The 17,483-nt window shown below is 34.0% G+C and overlaps 1 long non-coding RNA gene across 2 annotated transcripts in view; it reads right to left on the bottom strand.

The window, feature by feature from the left end:
- The window catches only part of LOC148938388 (uncharacterized), a 44,039-nt gene extending 35,759 nt beyond the window's left edge, over positions 1–8,280 (bottom strand). Inside the window, exon 1 of one of the 2 annotated variants that reach the window (XR_016143701.1) lies at positions 7,950–8,280. This is a non-coding gene — a long non-coding RNA (uncharacterized LOC148938388). Of the gene's footprint in view, positions 1–33; positions 129–7,949 lie in introns of those variants that run through there. The other variant, XR_016143702.1, reaches the window with a different exon arrangement.
- Positions 8,281–17,483: the final 9,203 nt, after the last annotated feature.

Raw genomic sequence — 17,483 nt, 5'->3', positions numbered from 1 at the left:
ACTGATCCTGAAATCCGTTTGATTGCTAGTTACCTGGTTGTGTATCCTCGGAGTTGTCATCGATAGCTACAATTGTCTCATCCTGGGTTTTCACCATCTTCTTCTGAAAAGGGAGATCAAGCCAGTCAAATATAGTTTTAAAGCAAGTGTCTTAGCTCAACCCCATTCAAGCCATTCCCTTCTAAGTTAGTTTAAGGCATATATATATATATATATATATATATATATATATATATATATATATATATATATATATATATATATATATATATATATATATATATATATATATATATATATATATATATATATATATATATATATATATATATATATAAGATATATATCATATATCATATATATATATATATATCACTGTGTATGAAATTATTAGTCAATGACCATCTTTTTTTCAAATTGAAGGTATATACATACATTTCGAGCATAAATCTATTCATCATATCAAATGATTTGTTCTTTATATGATAAAATTTGTTCTATAATATAAATGGCTATCTCTTTTCCTCAATAGATTTGTATAGATTAAATGCAAATAAAAACCGCTCACAATCCACCAGTGGGTAGAGTCCCCCCCCCTTGAATCTCCTGCTACTACCATTATTGAAATTTAGCATACCATATACCCAAGGAGCTTTTTTTTAACTAAAAAACAAATAAATTTAGCTTAGTTTATTCTGTGTCCTGTATTTGATAGCTTATAGAGAATACCTAGCTATTTGAATGACAAATTAGCATTATTTTCTTGAAAGAATGAGATTGCTGAAGAGCCGATTGAATCAGTAAAATAAGTATTAAATTATCAAGCAGATTCGTGTACGCTGATTAATTTGTAGTTATGCAAATTTATAATTCCCTCGTCCCCTTTCATTGAAAAACAACATTTTTTTCAGTTAATTTTTTAAATTTACATAACATTTTTATATGATAATAGGAACAATTTGTTGACAAAGAATTACCGATAACAGCAATTAATACAAATATTATTTTAGAAAATATGAAATAATAAATATAATACTTTTTTTAATGCCTACAAAAACGTTCCAGTGAAAGTTTAAATTACTATTTATGCTCATTCAAAAATCAGTAACTCATGAAACAGGTTTAGCATGCATTAAGGCGAACAAACTACAAGAAACTATATGATTAAAATGAACTTTTGCCTTACATCTATAATTTTGTTATTAGAGCCATTGACTTTTCCCAAGCTAAATGATCAAAATTAAGTTGTTTACTTCTGGCAACCATTTTTTACAGGAAACATTTACTTTCCCTTGAGTTCAAATTTGAGGTTAAATTTCTCCAAAATGAAATTACCAAAACTTGAATTGTTTAACTTCAATTATAATTCCTTAAAGACAACCAGAATTTACTAATAAGAATGGGGAAGTAGAATATTTTATCAGTACTTCAAAATTACTGAAATACATATTTTAGCATACAACTTAAAGTTTAGCTTATAGATGAATGGGAAATAGTTTGATCACAGCAATATTAGGCTACTCTTACAATAAAATCACTTCGTAGAAATTGTTGCATGTTATATAAACATGTCTATCCCCTAAAGAGAAGTCAAGATGCAACATATCCCACATAATTTTCCCCTTTATCAAAATTACTATATCTTGAACTTCCCTCTGTCTCCAATTGTTTTTATAACAATGAAGTAAAATAGCAAAGAAAAGAAGTTTAAAACTTGCATATAGTATCTTTAAGGCAAGAACAAACTTAATGGGGTGGATTCGATATTTACAAAGAAATTTTGTATATTGTAATCAAAATATGGTTATAATCTGCTAATTTTAGAACTAAGATATAGTGACGACATAACAGCTAAAATATTAAAATAATGTGATATTCTATGAGAAAAGTGACATGAATTACTAATTTATTCTTGCTATACAGACGAGAATCCAATTAAAAACTCAAATCAGAAAGACCAAATCCAGCATATGTGTAGGGGTATGCAGATGCAGGTTCATTTAAATTTTAAGTTTCAATTTTTTAAAAAACTAATGGCTGAAAAAAATCAAGCCTCAATATACCTAAATAATCTGATATTGTTTTAAATTAAAATAACGCAATTCAATAGTAAGACAAATTTAATTACAGCAAAAAGAATATATAGCTTTTATCATAAAAAAGGTTATAACACCAAATGCTACTTTGTGTCTCAAACGTTAACTAGAGGCAGCTAATATTGATTTTCTGGTTACAAATTATCAGACTCTAGACTCTTATTTTACAATCTAATTGATTTTCTCAACCAAGATTACAAAAAACCCAAGATTTTTGGTGCTTAGATGACACACAAGGAAAAAAGAGCTATGTATAAACCCCCATAAAATGTAATCAAACTACAGGATCAAAGAGAATGAGTAAATTACAAGAGTGACTCGCACTAGAGTCACCAAAAAACCACCAATACTTTTTAGCCTTTGGCATCTTTTGCAAACTTTTATGTGTATTTAAACGCCAAATTCAGTTTTCTAAACAAAACTTGAACTTAATATAAAGATTAAGGGACTGAGAAGGGGATATTTAACCTTGAATACAGAATAGTTTGCTTGCTTATAGTCTTAATTTAACTCATCAATTTCAGTTGAAACAAAGAATAAGTTTTTTTAATTAGTTTATCTAGAAATCATGAATTTAATATCTAGAATTTAATTAGTCACAGAAATCATGTTGTCTGTAGTTGGGATGGTAGGATATCATAAAAAAGATTTAAACAAAATGGGAACTTCCTGCGAGAGTGTAAAGAGGGGTCTTTTGAATAGATTGGGATGGAGGTAGAGTGTGCATAGCTGTATTTGCCTCAGGCCCCTTGGTGCTGTGGTGAGTTGCTAGTACTAGTATTTTTTTTCTAAAACTTATGGGGGCTGACCTCTGGCCCTGCTTGCCCCCCCTCCCCGCCAAAAAAAAATTAACAATATTTTATTTTAAAACTTATGGGAGCCAACCACTGGCCTTCCTTGGTCTGACTCCTCGTCCCCTCATAAAAAAATTATTAACATTGTTTTATTATGAAAGGTGACCCCTTGTTTTCCATGCACTGAGACCTCCCCCCCCGAGTTTTTTTTTTAACCATTTCAACTTATAGGAGCTTATGGAAAAACCACTGGCCTTCCATGGCCTGAACCTTCCACCTTGCCCCCCCCCCAAAAAAAAAAATTTCTTCCATAACTTGTGGGAGCTAAACCTAGCCTCCCATTGCCCCCCCTCCCAAAAAACAATAGTTTGTACTAAAACTAATGGAAACTGACCCCTGGTCTTGCAGGGACTAACCCACCCCCCTAAAAAAATCCCAATATTTTATTTAAAAACATATAGGAGCTAGCCCCTGTCCCTCTATGGCCCAAATCTCCCCCTCTTGATGAGTGCTGACCCCTTGCCCTCCATGGCCTGTCTCTCCCCCCAGTAAAGGAATTATTAACAACATTTTTTCCAGAGCTTATTGAAGGTTATCCCTTGCCCTCTATGGCCCAGCCCAACCCACCCCTAACAAAAAATTATTAACAATATTTTATCACAAAACTTGCCAAAGTTCTATTGGTTGAAGTAGGTCTATTGCCTTTTTAAAGAGTCAAAGAGATTGGAGAGTAGCAACCCCCCTCCCCACATGTTGTATTTTCCCAAAATGAATCTGATATAAATTTGGAGATAGCCATTTGTTCAAAAATTAATCCAAAGATCACAGGCAGCACAATTACACTGCCTAAGTAAAAGAATGATGTGGGCACAATGTTTGTTTTTTTGTTCTTTTTTTTTTTAGACCAGGACACTTTGTATAGGAGCTGTTGTAGAGACTTCAAAGGGGACTCAGTTGATTGGAAATTGCAAGTTCTATTTCCCTTTCTAATATTCAAAAGTGATTGGAGGGCAACCAGCCCCCCTCTTCATGGCCATCATTTCTCTAAATACACCCAATCAAAATTTTGAGAGCTATTTTGTTAAGCATATTTGAAAGGTCCAGTAATTATGTCTTTGGGGATGACAACCCCCATAGCCCTCAGGACAAGGGCTATAAGTTATATTAGTTGCTCATTGTTAACATTTAAGGTTTTTTTATGGAAAGGGAGGTTATAAAAACTTTGGATATGGCTCATTTGATTGGAAGCTGAAGTGCTCTCTTTTAAGAGTCAAAAGTGAATTGAAGGCAACCAGCAGCCCCCCCCCCTCCCCTCTCACAACAATTATTTTCCAAAACCAACATTCAAAATTTTGACGTGTCTACTTTCTTTGGGATTGTTGAAAGATCCTGTAATTATACCTTTGAGGACATCAGCCCCCTCAAAGCCAGCCCCCAGAACAAGGACTGTAAGTTAGGCAATTTGTTCACCTTTAATCGTACTGTCCAGCAAATAAGGTACAATCCTGTAGGTACTGGCTAATGAAGATGTTGAGCCAAGTTTGAGGCTGTATCCTATTGTTGAAGCTTCAGCTTGGATGACAAATCTTTGTCCACAGCTCCCTTGAAGGCCTTCACACTAGGGACTGAGACTGCTTTTCTGCTTAGGGAGTTCCAGAGCCCCATAACTCTATTTGGAAAGAAGTTATTCTGTAGTCTGGTATTGGCTTGTTTGCAGTACAACTTCATGGTGTCCTCTAATTCTTGTTGACTGATCAGGTCCAAACATATGTTTTTGCAAGGACTGAGTGTACAGCATTTTGTATGCCATGATGACATCCCCACACTTCCATTGATAGGAGAGGGCAGGAACCCGTAACTTCTCCAGGCAGTATGGGTAGTCCAGGCTTTTCCAACCCTCTATTGATTTAGTTGCTTGCCTTTGGACACTCTTTAGTTTTTCTTGTCACCTTTATTTAATGGAGTTGCCACACACATACCAAATTCCAGCTTTGGTTGAACAAGTCCTATATATATCTTTGACATCAGCTTTGGTGACCTACTGCAGAACATTCTTTTACAATTCCCAGAGTCTGGAGCACTTTGGAGACAACTGAATCAGCATTTTGGTCAAATTTCAATTCTTCATTCACAAGTATATCCAGGTCTCTTTCAGCATGGGAGGAATCAATCATCTGCCCAATATATTCTATTCCACACATGTGATACTGACCCCTCATATTCTTTCTGTCAAAATGAATTCACTATTTACAAATAGTATATGTTATCGAGAAAGGTGTCCATGTTTGACCTTTACTTTCAAAAAAGACCGAGGGCATTCAGGTGAGCCTTTCAGAGAAGGTTGAGGGGGAGTTGACCAAAAAGGTAATGTTTGTATGCTACTACTACTACTGCTACAACTACCACCACTACTACAACTACCACCACTACTACAACTGCCACCACTACTACAACTACCACCACTACTACTACTATAACTACCACCACTACTACTACTACAACTATCACCACTACTACTACTACTACTAAAACCATACTACACTTAAAATATTGAGGAGAAATTTGAACTAAAGCAAAAGACACTATGTGCATGCACACTGTCAAAAGAGCATATCTCAAGAACAGATTTGAGCATTAAGTTGGAACTTTCAGAAATTACTTAAAGGAGAGAATCAATTGACAATATCTGCATGCTACATTTACTACTAATACTACTTCTACTACTGCTGCTACATTTACTACTACTACTAATGCTGCTATTTCAACTACTACCTCTATTGCAACTACTTATAAGACTAAGAGCATTAAGATGAGAATCACAAAAGTATATAAATATACAGCATATCAAAATATACCAAGATATATCAGCAATGCCATAGCAATGGCTAATTGTATTAAGTTGAAGCTCCTAGAACTTGATGAGAATGATGTTCAAATCACCAAAAAGCAATACATTTTAATGTCGCTCCTTACTTTCAGTTTAAAAAACTTGTTTTTTTTATTTAATCACTTTTGAAATATTTGTTCGATTCATTTTTGTTTTATTTTTTACAGTTGTTAAGAACAAGTTGTTTGTACAAGGAAGTTATTTCTTAGCAATCCAAGGTGGGAGGGGGTGTGTATAAAATTTCCTACACATTTACTAATTTTTGATTTCAGTCATATAATGGAAAGCTACATAAAGCAATTTGAATGTCCTCCTAAAAAAAAATAACAAAAAATAATTATGGTTGTATTAATGGATCAGTCCATGTTACTTTATATTGTGATAAATAACAACTTGATTGCGGTTGCTCAAAAGAGGCTATCTTATACATTTTAAATCGGAAAAACTAAAATACTTGTCTCGGACTTTATTTTTTTTTTTTAATATTATTAAGGACAATTTGCTTGAACAAGGAAGTATGTTTAGCCATCGAATATATGAAAAAAAATAACTTTGTAATCAAAAACTCTAAGATTTTATTCAGAATCTGGTCAGAATTACCTGACTCACGTTAGCGGGCCATGTTAGCGCAAATGACCTGAGCGTGGCCTAGGATACCAAATATAACCCATTGATCTCGCGATTTAAAGACAAGACGCACTACAAGTTAGACAAAAATAAAGGTTTATGGAAACTGAATTTACTGTGGTATTTATATCAACAATCAAAACAGTGGATTGTTCAACAAAGGATATTAATTTGTAGGCTTCTTAAGTCATATTAAGTTTTCTTAGGTTCTCCAAGCTTCCTAAATTTTAAGTTTTCTTAAGTTGTCATTGTAAGCTTCTTAAGTTTTCTAGTCAACCGTAATCTACCTTGTCGGTGCATCCCACGTGTTGTTAATGAGAAACAGGAAAAAAAAAAAAAAAAAAAAAAAATCAGAATGTGCTACATTGTGTATGTACAATGCCTATATATACACTACATGCACGCAAAATTTTTCCTGTACATTCACAAGCGTTATCAAAATTCCGGACTTGAAAAATCTAAGCTTGCAGAGCCATCCCAACAAGGGTCATTCAGCGCTCAAATTTAGGCTAATGAGAAATATTTTTGTGCTTTCTTTTACCAATACAGAAATAATACAGATTATATGGTCTAAAATACAGCCCTTTAAAGCATCCTTAGTTACCTTTTTTGTAAAAGCTACACCCCACACTTTGACTAATAAGAGTAAAGATAGGTGCTCTTAAGCTCCTACATCATGATTGGTTGTAATTCAAGAGCAAGTTGTACCCTAAATAACTTGAATTGCAGGTACGATGGAGATCTTGATTTATAAGTAGCACTAAAAAAGAAAAGTGTCTTAATTGCTAAGGTTCCCCACTTCAATAGTTTTTTTTTCTAATGTAGTCTTCATTCAAATCATAGAGTACAAGATTAGCTAATAAAAAATAAAAAATCTTGGGTCCCACAAACTGTGTAAACATTTTTAAATATATTAATGGCTACTTGAATATATTCCTCATTCTTGGAATAGTACTTTTTTGTAATTGGAAGAGTACTTTTGTACTTGTAAAGGTACTTGGAATAGTACTTGCCAGTATTTTTGGGCAAGCATTAATTGTTTTTTGCATTTTTTAAATTATTGTCAGTATGGTAGAATGGGCTAATGAGAGATGGGTTTTTTTCCTATTATAGTTTATTTGTTTAATAATTGGGGTATGTAGCTACTATTCTTACGGGCGTAATTTGCTATGGGGCAGGAGGGAGGTGAATGATTCCAAAGTTTGCCCCCCCTCCATCTAAAATTTAGCGTCTTCAAAATCCTGTCAAAACTAAGATGGACCTACATAATTCAAACATCCACAGGAAAAGATCAGTTTTCTTTAGTGTACCTTTGTCTTTATGGTATTATATGGTTCACTTTTTATCTGGTCATTTTTACTTCATTTGGAAAAATTAGCTCCAGCTTTACCTCCCTCCCCCTCTCCTCAGGCGGTTGTCAAAATTAACCCCCGAAAGCGCGGTAGGGATTTTTTAACTGATTTAGGGGACTATTTGTAATGTATTTCACTTTTTTTGCAGTAAATTAAATTCAATTGATTGGTCTTCCAGCATTTTGTACCATACCTCTTCCATTATCGTAATCCCCTCCAGGGGCATTCCAAACAAGCTCTACTTCTGATGTTTCATTAAAAACGCCATCTGTATGAAAATTAGATATACGGCTTGTATGACGTTTTCTTTGGCGTGCTTTATACATATGAATTCCGTGTCAATAATTGCTTTGGCCATCGTCGCGGAGTTTGGTGGTAATATCGACACTTGGTAGATAGATGTCAGCCCCATTTGATAACCCGGTACTTGCAAAAAACGTCGTTACTATGACAAAAAGTTGGAATTGTTCCATTCTTACAAGATCTTCATAAGTTCATAGGGCATTGTGCTTCCACAGCAAGGGTGACCTGAAATCATAGAAAAATTAAATTTTTTAAATTCATATTAGTCAGCTACGATTAACAATATATCTCAATTAAATCAATCAGTTATATAAAAAATCTGATTGGCTCAAATGAGCGCTAGCTGAATCTCGGTATTACTTTTAGCTGAATCTCGGAGCGCTAGCTCTATCTCTTTGGGAATGGGACTCAAGTTTCTTTCCTCCCCCAAAAGAAAACCCTTTGCTGGTAACAGTAATTACGTCAATACTAAAATATTTTTCCTTTTATTTCGACTTATACATAAAAAAATACGTATTTCCCACTATCTGATAATCAACAAAACTGTTCAAAAACATCCGCCATATTTCAAAATATTTCTTGCTGAATCTAAATCAACTAAAGCTTGTATTAAAAACTAGACTCTCATAAGTTACTATTGAATCTTTTGAATTATTTTGCTTCTACTGCTAGCAGTGCACTGTGAGTGTGTGTGGGTAGTTTTTAATTCCAATCAAACCTATTTCAGGGCACCAATGTTTACACTTTATCCGTTTAAACCCACATTTCAGTTTACCGCACATTTTGGTCATTACCTTGGTTATCAAAAATTAAAGACCATGCTTATCGACTTTTTACACTAAGGAGAAATTAATAGATCACACCATTGTTTGTGATCTCGAAGGATTTTTAAGCACGAATGGAAAAAAAATCACAGGAATAGATCACAAACTGGTAAGACAATTTTAATTTTACTCGGGACCTTTACATTCGATATATCTACTAAGGCTGGGTTCCTTAATCGGTCCTGCTTGGATCCCAAGGTTCCCTAGAAAGTACCTAGAGCTTTTACGGCTATCGTTGCTTTTTGCTAAAAAACCCATCTTAGTTTTTAAATTAGTGTAGGCGACATTAAAGTTTGAAATTAAGTGAAAAAGATTATTATGTCACCGAAAGGAGAGGAAGTGGGATTTTTATAAAAAAAAAAAAAAAAAAAAAAAAAAAAAAAAAAAAAAAAAAAAACTTCTTCTATTTAACAGCAAGCGGGCTTTTCAGTAAAACTATTTAGCCCTTTTCCTTTTGCTTCACTCTGTGGGCTACAGAGCTACTGGCCTGATTGCCTCATATTTATTATATATATTCAGATATCTTTCAGCAGATCTTTCTACTCTAGGAGTTCAAATATAAGATGATAGATGTCGATTTCTATGCTCTATGTGCAGGTATAGTTGGCTAGGCTCTTGGCTGATAGTGGGATTTTGTGGTGTTTCAAGTATTTTAACAGTTTAGAAAGCAAGGTATATTGTGCAGACGTCAGCATATTACATTCAAATAGGCAATGGTCAATTGTTTCATTATTCATATTACAATGCCATCAAAGAGGGGACAGGGGAATTGAACCACTTGAATTAGAAAGCTTATATGAGAATGCAAGGAAATTTAGTCCATTTGTTCCAGAACAAATTCTATGATAAATTTTAGAAAGATACCTATTGGGAAAGGGAAAGGATAGGATTAATCTTATTAAAATTAGTATCTGATAGCCTCCATTGGTAAATATCTCTAATTGGGATTGGTCTCCCACTTGGCTGGCCAATATTTATAGCAGTTTTTGCTATTTCATCAACCTGATGATTACCACTTATGCCAGAATGGCTAGGAATGTACTGAAAGTAAGTTTTTATTCCACTTGAAGCAAGATTATTAATAATACTGTGACAATGATAAGTGTCAATGTCCAACTTACATTGAGGAGCTGAGGCCAGCAACTCAAGGCTTGATAAAGAGTCGGAATAGATGATAATATTATTCTAATTTTCAATCAAAGAATGGTTTTGCTTAAGGTGTTCTAATGCCATGATTATGGCATTTAACTCAGCAGACATTATAGATAAATTATTAAATAATCTCTCGCCCATTGCAATTTTCAGGTGAGGAAGGAAAACACCACTTGCAACCTTCTCATTCATTTTTGACCCATCAAAAAATATTTGGAAGTGATTTTATAGGTAATTGTATTAAGTTCTGCAAATTTTTTCTGGACAAAAGCAATGGGGGTTAAATCTTTATTCCATTTTGAAAATTCAGTATTTATTATGGGAAATGACCTATTCCATGGAGGGGATTGGGGGAAAGTAGGTGCAATAGACTTTGCTGGTACAGGGAACTTCTTTTGAATATTGTCATACTCATCTGCAATACCTCTATACATGGCTGGATTTCTCAAAATTTTTATTGGAAGTGTTTGGGGGAATAATGGGCGGGGGCGGGGGGGGGCTATTTACTCTCCAATCACTCGACAATTAAAAAGGGCACTAGCCCTTTATATTTCCTATTGAATTATCTTTTTTTGAATGGTCTAGGAAAACTAAAACAAGACACTGAGATGTCCACAGGGTATCAAATATAACCCTTTAAATGAGGGCGTGAGATTCGGTATCTCATAATCATTTACTATATGAAACTATCATATTATGAACATAATAGCTCTTTAACAATTCTTATCGTATGTTGGGTTTGTACTGTGCGGCGTGGGGGGGGGGCTTGTGTCCAAATCATAAATATCGAAGATAAGAAGGTCTCTAGCCCTTTAACTTTCCAATCGAATGAGCCTGTTTTTAAGTTTAGACGACCATTCCTTCTATAAACTGTTTCTGAGCAGTGATTATTAATGAAAACACGAGCCATGAGTGCTTTGGGAGAGAAACCTCCAAACGCACTTGTCAATCGGTACCTCCCCTCTGCGGCCACCCCGTTCGCTCTACACAGTGTTAGTGTAGGGGTGGGGAACTGCGAGGCGTGAGAGGGGGGGCTAGGTATCCTCCTATCACTGTCGAAAATTAAATCGGGCACAAGCTCAGGTAATATTCAATAGAATTAGCCCGATTTTATGTTCTATCACAACACCTTATATAAAAACCTAAAATGCCCCCGGGTCATAACGACTGAGGCCTGAGATCGTCATATCTTCTTTGGTTGTCATTGCATGCCTTATTTTATATTTTTGGGGTAAATTTAAAGGTCATGGATTTCCCTTTTCGTTTTCTGCAAATTAGAAATTTCTATTAACTGCAGCGAATCTGGTAGTTAAATTTTGTCAAAAAGAATTTTAATATCTTCAAAAGCAACTTTGGTAAGAGAAAACAATAAAACCAACCCTAATTGCTTGACTTGAGCTACACCTGTTTACACTGAATTATATGCCATAGGACTTTCAGTTCGACAGGTTAGTCTAAGCTTAGACAGATGACGGTAATTTTTGCTAATAAAAATACTTGGTTTATTTTTATTAGCAAAAATTACCGTCATCTGTCTAAGCTTAGAAAATTAATAGTAAATTATACCATCCGGAAAGACGATTTTTATGAGCCAAAAATCCGGAATAAAAATGACCTGAATAATCACTAACAGTTTTTCATCAAGCGACGTAAGATTCGAGTGCCGAAACAAAATTTGGGTCCTCGGCTGAAAAAAATACTGATATGAACTTAGAAAGCAAAATGACAATCTTCTGTCAGCTTTTTTATTTTTTGTTCTTGAACATTCAGCAATAAGGAAGAAGAAAACAGCATAATATTGCAAAATTTATTTTTACAACTTTCATTCATCCAACTTATCATGGATTTTCAGTGCTTGTGGATTAAAAAATGGATTTATTATGAAACAGTAAGTGTAAAACAAATGTTTTGAGCCTTTTTACACCCTATCAATTTTTGTCATTTTCAAGAGCTCAAAAGGGCTTAAATTTGTATTTCCAATAAAAGTGATTATTATATTTGTAAAGAGCATAAAAAAGGCATCAAGTGGTATATTCACTTTATTTGTAAGTCAATAAAATGATTTGCAAAAAATTAACCAATTTTGTTGTACTTCATTTAGGAAGATCTATTTTTCAAGGATTCACTTTTATAACACGCAGGTTTTTAAAGGTTATTGCCCTCTAAAGGGAGGATTTGATGCACCTAGGTACTTCAAAATACCTTCCCGGGACATACTTAAGCCTATTGACCCATCCCTGAAAGTTCTTCTAACCTAACCCCTTTCCAAGATGACCAAATGTAGCTAAAGTACAATTTTAGAAAAATCAGAAGGTTATTATGAAAACTTGGCAATACCTTCCCAGGGTATGTTTTAGACCCTGGATTCATTTTTCTAATCTTACCCCATTCCAAGATAGAAAAAGTAGCTAAACTAGAATTTTACCCCAATCTTTTACCTAGTTAGCCTGTATGTAGTATTCAAACAATTTTACCATAGAGGAAATCCTTGGGTCACTGTGGAGGGACCTAAGAATACCTTTGGCCAGTGCCTTCTGCCTTATTGCCACATTGCCAGCAGGATATTGAATATAGTTGATAATGAAAACAATACAATTTACAAGCGCCAAACAGTCTGGCCGGTTGTCTGACTTTAGATAGCGCACCAAGGAAAGCGAAAATGCACCATCAGCACATTTTCCCTATGTTTGTTTTGGGTGGGGTTCAAAATTCAGGGAAAATTAGATCTTGCAGGGATGAAGGGCTCAGCACACGTAGCTGATTTCGGGAACTGATTTCAGCATCAGTGGACAAACGATAGCAGTGAGAAAAATTTGTTGAAATAAAAATTTATAGCGCAAGATTTTCAAAACAAAGAATCATGGACACAAATAGTCAACTGGAGTTTATTAATAGTTGCATGATTGATCTCAGCTCAGTAGCGGGGTTTTTCACCACAGACATCTCTGGCTGATAATTTATTTGTATCCCTGTTTTTTTGTTTTACTTTTTGGCTGAAAAGGCATCGAGTGGTATATTCACTTTGTTTGCAAGTCAATAATATGATTTGGTAAAAGTTTACCACCTTTTTTATGCTCTTTACAAATATAATAATCACTTCTATCAGAAATTCAAATTTAAGCCATTTTTGAGCCCTAGAAAATGACAAAAATATAAAGAATGTAAAAAGGCTTAAAACATCTGTTTCATAATGAATCCTTTTTTTAATCTAAAAGCACTGACTTTCCACAAGTAAGTTGGATAAATGTAAGTTGTAAAAATAAATTTTGCAATATTATGCTGTTTTCTTCTTCCTTCACACCAAATGTTCAAGAATACTACTCAAAGGTCATCAAAAGTCAGGACCCTCTAAAGGGAGGATTGGATACACCTAGGTACTTCAAAATACCTTCTTGGGACATACCTAAGCCTATTGACCCATCCCTGAGTTTTCCTAACCTAACCCCTTTCCAAGATGACCAAAAGTAGCTGAACTATAATTTTAGAAAAATCATAAGGTTATTATGAAAACTTAGCAATGAGCCAATTCTCCCAAACCAAGAGAAAATGACAGTAAAAGACTAGAAAATGAGCCATTTGGTAACATGAAAGTACTATTAAGATACTTTTTAGTACTATAAAAGTAAATATATACTAAAGAAAACTCTTTTTGTTCCTCGTGTTCCCTCTTTAAAACTTATGTACCTCAGTATATATATTTCAGTTTTACAAATCTAATCCATCAAAATTATAATCTGTAGGACAATGGAAATGAAGAGTTGTCAAAAATGTTATTTTTTTTTTCATTTAAGAACAAAAAATAGTCTGTGCTACAGGGATTTATAGAAAAATCTCGTTGTAAAAAGATTAATTTTGGATACAAAATTTTTGTGTGAGGAAAACTTAAAGTACTAAGGACAGTGTAAATGAAATGAAAGTTTGTCAGAATATTTCCTGGCAGCTCTCAGAATTTGCAACATGAGAAAAATTTTTGACACTTCAGACAAAAGAAACTTTGTCAAACAATTTTTATAGGGTTATAATAAAATCTAGTCTGTTGAATCTTTAATCTATTTCAAACCAAGGACAATGAAGATAACATCTAATTGGCTGAATTGATAAATTGGAAGCTCACATAACCATATTTTTATTTAAAAAGTTTGAAATTAATTTCAAGTTATGAAAATTTCAGGAATTTAATTTTTAACAATCATTCTAATATGCAGTTTTTGCACCAAATACAAAAAAAGAAACGTTTATAAAAAATCCGAGGGATTAATCTAAAACTATATGGCAACAAACAGGTTTAAAGGTTGTATCTTTCCTTTGAAGATACAATTGTCATTAAGAAATAATAGACAAGTCAATTTGTTAATTTTTATAATCCAGGTTTGGAATGGCCAATAATGTTTTGCTCCAGTCAAACTAAAATTTTCTCACCATAAGTCATTACAGCAAATAGAACCTATCCGTAGTCAAGTTGCAAGGTAAATGAAAAAAAAACACTATTTGCTGCCAGGTTTTAAAAAATAACGTAACTGCAATATCTTGGGAAAGTGCTTGGGAGTTGGATTGCCAAATTCCGACACTTTTTGTGTGAAATCCACTCTTTTTTACCTCAGAGGGGATGCTGAAGAGTGAAAATCACTCTTTTTGGGTGTCAATTTTTGTTCACCTTAAACGTCAGTAGTTTGCACATTTGTCAAAAGAGCATTTAAACACTAGAAACAGGGTTACCCACTTGTTTTTTTTTTGTGAAATTCACCCTTTTTATCTCACAGGGGGTGCAGAAGCGGGGATGGGCAAATTTCCCAGGGTATGTTTTAGACCCTGGATTCATTTTTCCAAATGAATCCAGCAAATTTTATTTCTGGTGCAAATGGGAGGTTAATTTAAACTTTACCCCCACCCCCCTAATGTGCAAATATATACCCTGAATTGGTATATAAGGGTGGGGGTAAAATTCATTTCTGACCAAAATGATTATTATATTTGAAAAGAACATTAAAGAAAGGCAGCAAGTGGTATATTCACTTTATTTGTAAGTCAATAATATGATTTGGTAAAAATTTACTGCCTTTTTTATGCTCTTTTTAAATATAATAATCACTTCTATTAGAAATTCAAATTTTGAGCAATTGAAAATAAAAAAAAATATAAAGGGTGTAAAAAGGCTTAAAACATCTGTTTAATAATGAAACCTTTTTTTAATCTAAAAGCACTGACTTTCCACAATTCAGTTGGATAGGCTAAATGTAAGTTGTAAAGGTAAAATTCTACTTTGGTTATTTTTGGCTATCTTGGAAAGGGGTTGGGTTAGGAAAATGAAACTTTCAGGGATGGATCTACATGCTAAGGTATGTCCTGGGAAGGTACTTTGAAGTACCTACCTTCACTCCTCCCCCTCTACAAAATGGTAAATTACTGCACATTACTAGTTGTTTTAGCTCACATTTCATCCTATATTGCTTATCATAATTATATATCACTGCTTACCTTATGCAACTTCAGCTTTCACCTTGTTCATTAAAATATATTCCAAAATCCTATTGTCATTTAATAGTCAGTGCTTTAACTTATTTACTATCTATCTGACATTGCTTATGGAACCCATTTGTGATGTTACAACTTTGCTTATCACAACCCCTTTAAGAGCAGCATGCAGGTGCCATGGGGTAGGAGACAACTCTGTGTTGATAAGCCATTTAAACTTTATTAATTAGGGAAAGGGAAATTAATAATTATTAATTAGGGGAAGATGTTTTTGAAATCCCCCTTTGCCCCAAACTCAAAATTTTCCAAAATTCTACTTAAGAGGCTTTTTTAAATATTTTTAAAGCACTAAGACATAGAGCGCAACAAACATCAGAATCAACTTTAGAGGACAAGCTATGTCATGGGGAGATGTTCTTGAAATCCCCCTTCCCCCAAAATTCAAAATTTTCTAAAATTCTACTCTAGAAGCTTTTTAAATATTTCCAAAGCACTAATAGATAGCACACTAAAAACAAAAGAATCGACTTTAGTGGCCAAATTAATACTACAATACGTCCCCCTTCCCCCAAAACTCAAAATTTTCCAAAATTCTACTTTAGAAGCTTTTTTAAGTATTTCTAAAGCACTAAGACATAGAGCACTATAAACATCAGAATCAACTTTAGAGGACAAGTTCTGTCATGGGGAGATGCTTTTGGAATCCTCCTTCCCCCCAAACTCAAAATTTTCTTAAATTCTTCTCTAGAAAATTTTTAAATATTTCAAAGCAATAATAGATAGCAAAATAAAAAAATCATACTCGACTTTAGGGGGCCACTTTAATTCGACACTCTTTCCCCCGTCCCCCCGAACTCGCACTTTTTTTGAAATCCCCCTGTGCCTAAAACTCAAAATTTTCCAAGATTCTACTTTATAACTTTTTTAAATATTTCTAAAGCGCTAAGACATAGAGCACTACAAACATCAGAATCGACTTTAGAGGACAATTTATGCCATGGGAAGATGTTTTTGAAATCCCCCTTTGCCCCAAACTCAAAATTTTCTAAATTCTAGTCTAGAAGATTTTTTAAATATTTCTAAGGCACTGATAGATAGCGTGCTACAAACATCAGAATCGACTTTAGAGGCCAAATTAATTCTAAAATAATTCCTCCTTCCCCCCAAACTCAATTTTTTTTTGAAATCCCCCTTCACCTTAAACTCAAAATTTTCCAAAAATCCACTTTAGAAGCTTTTTTAAATATTTCTAAAGCGCTACAAACATCAAAATACACTTTAGAGGACAAGTTATGTCATGGGAAGATGTTTTTGTAATACCCATTACCCATTGAAATTTTGACAAAACAACATTTTACCTTAACTGTCAGTTATCAGTTTCTTTTTCTCTGGCTTTAGTTCTGAATTAAATAAAAAAAAACAAGTTTTTTTAACTGAAAGTAAGGAGTGACATTAAAACTTAAAACGAACAGAAATTACTCCGTATATTAAAGGGGCTGTCCCCTCCTCAATGCCTTGCTCTTTACACTAAAGTTTTTTATTGTTAAAAAAAATAGACTTGAGAGAAAGTCAAACTTTAGCATAAATAGCAAGGCGTTGATAGCAGGGGGAGGGCAGGGGCAGTGGTCAGCAACCTGCTCGCGGTGCCCCTGCTTATACTAATCTAAGCTGACCAGTTTGTTGCAACGTGTTGCACTGGAATCATACTCTAAAATCTGGTTGATAATTTGCCTGTCCAAAAAATTTGTCGGAGTTTTGTAAAAGGGGGAAACAACCCCTAAAAGTCAAAGATTTTAATAAAACTTGTACCATCAAATTTGTGGTTCTTGGCAAATACCTGCCAGAAAATCCCCCCCCCCCACGGGAAATACCGTCACGGAAAATCCCCCCCCCCCAAAAAAAAAACTGGAAAATAAGGCTTTTCAAATTTCAAATTATCAACCAGATTTTAGAGTATGAAGGGGGAATGGGATGAA

This window comes from Artemia sp. Qi Xiang Cuo, unplaced genomic scaffold (assembly GCF_049724085.1).
Source record: "Artemia sp. Qi Xiang Cuo unplaced genomic scaffold, ASM4972408v1 HiC_scaffold_3419, whole genome shotgun sequence".
Taxonomy (NCBI): Eukaryota; Metazoa; Arthropoda; class Branchiopoda; order Anostraca; family Artemiidae; genus Artemia; species Artemia sp. Qi Xiang Cuo.
Note: the sequence above shows the minus strand (reverse complement) of the source record. Positions and strands in the feature narration are given on the sequence as shown.